The sequence below is a fragment of the Lactuca virosa genome, chromosome 9, assembly GCF_052849685.1.
Source record: "Lactuca virosa cultivar CGN04683 chromosome 9, Lactuca_virosa_CGN04683_v6, whole genome shotgun sequence".
Classification (NCBI taxonomy): Eukaryota; Viridiplantae; Streptophyta; class Magnoliopsida; order Asterales; family Asteraceae; genus Lactuca; species Lactuca virosa.
In genome coordinates this window covers 14,856,833-14,861,924 of record NC_136434.1, presented here as the reverse complement: position 1 = coordinate 14,861,924, position 5,092 = coordinate 14,856,833, and the positions used below count along the sequence as shown (strand labels likewise).

At 35.3% G+C, this 5,092-nt stretch overlaps 1 pseudogene across 1 annotated transcript; it reads left to right on the top strand.

Moving 5' to 3' along the window:
* The first annotated feature begins 631 nt into the window (after positions 1–631).
* Positions 632–4,778, top strand: LOC145138961 (nardilysin-like; annotated as a pseudogene). Its single transcript, XR_013721799.1, has 12 exons — positions 632–1,038; positions 1,511–1,743; positions 2,078–2,124; positions 2,221–2,337; positions 2,432–2,505; positions 2,632–2,867; positions 2,962–3,111; positions 3,203–3,366; positions 3,458–3,617; positions 3,712–3,994; positions 4,076–4,215; positions 4,608–4,778. The product of XR_013721799.1 is annotated as a nardilysin-like (transcript).
* The last annotated feature ends 314 nt before the right edge of the window (positions 4,779–5,092 follow it).

Sequence of the window (5,092 nt, the reverse complement as noted above, 5' to 3'; positions counted from 1 at the left end):
GGGTACCAATAAACCCATTAATTAACCATCTCTGATTACATTTACCAGTAATCAGGATTTAATTACAAAAAAAAAGATAAGGACTAAATCGACTATAAAACATAAAGATTTTTCCTATACTTTTCCCTGTCAAAAATTCAAAAGTTAATCTAAAAGGACATATTCGTACAAGAGTTTAGGTCATTTTTTATCATTTAACTTTTGGCTTTGTACTCATTTGGTCATTTAACTCATTTTAAGCTTTAAAAGGTCACCGAACTTTTGGCCTTATGCTTATTTAGTCACCTAACTTTTGGTTTGATCACTTAAGTTTTGACTTTATGATCATTTAGCCACATAACTTTTAAAATCGTACTCATCTAGTCACTAAACATTAAAAATAAAGTTATAAAAATAAGCACAACTTCAAAAGTTAAGTGACTAAATGAGCACAATTTTAAAACTTAAAATGAATTAATTGACCAAATGAATACAAAATCAATGAGTTAAATGATCAAATAAACACAAAACAAAAAATTAAATTATAAAAAATGAGCTTATGCCGTGGTACAAACCACAAGGACCAAAATTCAAATTTACTCTATAATAAATAATAAAAGGACCGAATCTGTAAATCTAGTAGGTCACTCGTTAGGCGTTTCTGCCCCTTGCAAGCTACGAACATCGAACCAAGATTGCTTTGGTTACTTCCGATCCAGGCCGACGCCCTAGAGATAGACCCGATTCCAAAGCACACAGTAAACGGCTGTAGTCTGTACTATTCGTCGGACTATATCGTAGTGAAGTCGCCGAACGATAGGCGGTTATACAGATACATACAGCTGCCGAATGGCCTCTGTGCTTTGCTTGTGCATGATCCTGATATTTATATGAACGGGCCACCGGAAAGTACCAGGCCTGATGAAATCGGCGATGATGATGCCGATGAGGAAGATGGCGAAGATGATGAGGATGAAAGCGGAGAAGAAGAAGACGAAGGAGAAGACGACGACGACGATGATGATTAAGGCAATGAAGGAAAAAAAATCAACTAAAAAGGTTTAGTTATCAATCTTCAGCTATTGGGTCGAAAATTGAGGGGTACTTTCACCTTCACATGTCATAATGGAAACATCAACATGTTTAAATCGACGAGTGTCGTAAAATTGGTTTGAGCATTTTAAAAATGGAACTACTTCGTTTTGATGCTTCTACTATGTTATAATTTCTATGGCAGCTTCTCATGTTGAATTATAGTTTTGAAATACTTGCTTGCTCATTTGGAACTGAGTGAGACTTTATGGTTTTTATTGGAGTGAAGATATATTTTGGTTCTCTACTGTGCCTTTGATTTTACAAAGTTGTAGCTTTTTCTTTCTTGCTTTCGTTTGTAGGTTTTATCATTTTACTTATAAATATTTAAGATCATTTAGCATATAATGAGGAAAGTTAAAGGTTAACTAATGACTTTGGAGCTATTTATGATTGAATCTGATTACATTTATAGACTGAAATTGTTATTATTTTGCAGGCTGCAGCAGCAATGTGTGTAGGGATGGGTAGCTTTTGTGATCCTTTAGAGGCACAGAGTCTCATGATACAGGTCTAGTATGGGATGGGTCCGTATCAATTGGTATCGGAGCCATCCCCATCTTGCAAGGTTCCAACACTCGGAGTGGTGGCCTACGAAGTGGTGACCCAAAAAGAGGAAAAAGAGGGGTGTCAACCTTCAGTGGTTCTTTATCAGTCTTGCACATTTTCTTGGTTTGTTTCTCTTCCCTTATGACTGTATCTCATTTAATACTCCATCTTCTGTAAATCTGGAAAGACATGCATCTTTATAGACTCAGATTGTAATTACCAAACATCTATTGCTTTCTTAATCATATATTTTTGGGTTCATGATATCTAAGCACTAAGCAGTTGATATTTGGTGGTGGAAGCTTCATTATGAAGCACTAAACGAGGGTTTACCAGAACTTCTGTTTAATGCATATAATCATATCCATTGACAATGTTGCAAGGAATGAGAATGATACTTAGTGACTAATTGTTCTGTTTAATGGTTCAGTGGTACTTATTACTTGATTTATTGCAGAACACATGCTTTTCATGGGTAGTGCAGAATTTCCAGATGAAAATGAGGTTTTTTTTTCCTGCTATTTACTATTTCATTTGTACTTTATTTAGTGGATCTTGTGATCTGTTTTCCTCCCTGTTTTTGACTCTTCTATGTGCTAGTATGACAGTTACTTGTCCAAGCATGGGGGCTCCTCCAATGCATACACAGAAGTTGAGCATACTTGCTACCATTTTGAAGTTAAACCAGAATATATTTCTCCAGGGTGCTTTGAGAAGGTAACTCTACAATCTTTTCAAGTATAGTGCATAGATTTTATCTTTCATGTTATTAGATTGAAGCATACTTAGCCATATCCTCTATATTTCTCAGATTTTCTCAGTTTTTTATTTCGCCATTTGTGAAGAACGAAGCAATGGATCGAGAAGTACAGGCTGTAGATTCAGGTGTGTTTATATTCTACTGAACTGTATTAAATTGTCATGTGCATTTTGCTTAAAATTAACTAAATTATGTTATGGTTCATGGAAAAGTTGTGGGTAAGAATCATGAAGTCATTTTTGGTGTTGCAGAAACTCTTGATGTGGTTGAAAGTTGGGTTCTTGAGCTATTTAGCAAAGTCAAAACCAGCAATGCTTTAAAGTCAGAAGTCAAACCAGGACTCCCCATTTGGAGAGTCCAGGAAAAATTTATCGTTTAGAAGCTGTTAAAGATGTCCATATTCTTGATCTATCATGGACATTACCATGTCTTAGAAAAGACTACACAAAGAAAGCAGAAGACTATTTGGCACATCTCATAGGGCATGGTAAACCACTATATTTCCATAAGATAATAAATTTGCTTTCAATTAAAAAAATGTTAATCTAGTCAATCTACTAAAAGCAAACTTTTGTTTACAGAGGACAGAGGAAGCTTACTCTTCTTTCTAAAAGCAAAAGGATGGGAAACTTCTATATCTGCTGGTGTTGGTGATGATGGAATGCATCGATCTTCAATAGCATACGTTTTTTGGCATGTCTATTTACTTCACTGACTCTGGTCTTGAAAAGGTAATAATTAAAATCACAATCTTTTCTTATCCATGTAAGTAATCGTCATCTTTTTTGGATTTATTAAAAATCTTGTTTGAAAAAATTGCAGATATATTATGAGATCATTGGTTTTGTATATCAATACCTAAAGTTACTGCAACAAAAGTCTCCCCAAGAATGGATCTATAAAGAACTTCAAGACATTGCAAATATGGATTTTACATTTGCTGAAGAACAACCCCAAGATGAATATATATGCTGCAGAGCTTTCAGGTATCTCTTTCTGTTATCTTTTTCATATATATTATATCCTTGTTTTGTTATATCAAATAATATATTTAACAAACTTTTATTGATATTTCAGAAAATTTGCTTATCTATCCACCGGAGCACATTATATATATGGGGATTATGCATACAAAGTGTGGGATGCAGAATTGATCAATCATGTTTTGAGTTTCTTCACACCAGACAACATGAGGATTGATTGATATTAGTATCAAAGTCCTTCAATAAGTCACAAGGTAAAAAAAAAGGATCTCAAGAAACTATGACTTTGAAAGTGGGTTGCTATGATAGACATTTGAGTTTTGAAACATGTTTCATTTGTTGTTTCAGATGTCCAAAGTGAACCATGGTTTGGATCACAGTATAAAGAGGAAAGTATTCCTCCAGAAATAGATGTTGCATTACATCTACCTGCAAAGAACGAATTCATTCCAATTCCAAAAGACTTTTCCATTTGTGCAAACGGGGTAATGTGTGATTCCGCCGATGTATCTCCTCCGGAATGCATAATTGATGAAGTTCTGGTACAAGCTCGATACGTCATTCCGATTCCCACGTGCTAATACTTAATTATTTCCGTGTTACAAATTGAATGACATTGTATATCAGGCAAGTATTTTTGCTATTTATTTTTACATTTTATATATTTGAAACCTGAGGATTTTTTGTAATAACCTGCTTCCTTTTGTTGTAGGCAACTTGGAAACTTCTATATCACTTGTTAGTGACAAATTAGAGCTAAAGGTCTATGGCTTTAATGACAATCTTCCAGTTCTTCTTTCCAAAGTCTTGGAAACTGCCAAAACGTTTTTGCCCACTGATGATCGCTTTGTGGTATGTGCAAATTAAAGAGTGAATTCATAATATTCTAGAGTAGTTTACAAATTTGGTAGTTGAGTTTAGTCCTTTTTTCGGTTTTGGTCCTAAAAGGAATCGGATTGCAATTTTGGTTTTTGATGGTTTATAATGATTTTTGTCCCTGAATCAATAAACATAATTGACAAAATTGCAAAAATGGTCCCTGTGGTTGGCAAAATTATGTGGTTTTTGTCCAAAAAGTTTTAGTGGTGCACCAATGGTCCAAAATTGGATTTTTTTATTGTTTTTGGTCCATATACACTTAAAAAGATGATTATGCCCTTATAATTTATATTTTTCATTATCTTTAATTACTGAAATACATAAACTAATTTACTTTATATTTTTTAACTTAAAACAAAAAAAAGGGCCCACCCACCCCATTTCTCTTTCCCTCTCTCTCTCAACAAAAAACACCCACCCAATTTCTCTGTCATCACTGTTCCCCACCACCATCCACCGCCAACCACCACCATCTTCCGCCAACTACCTCTATTTCCCTCACCCTTACCCTCATCGCTCATTCATTAACCCGATAAAACTTTACCAACAACCACCACACCGTCGTTCACCACCACTATCATCCGCCATCCACCCTATCCCCATTGTCCTCTCTCCCCCCTATCTCGTCGGAAGTCACTCACAAAGCTGAAAACCACCATTAACATATCCCCTTCTTGCCCAGATAAACCAACTGCCCAAATCGATGCAAGGGGTGCTTAAACCCAAAAATTAAACTCCACCCCCAACGTCCTCTCTACCCTATCTCGCCGGAAACCACTGACATCCACCATTCTTTCTTGAAACCAATGTCAATGTCACCATTATCATTGGGGAACCATCATAGAAAACT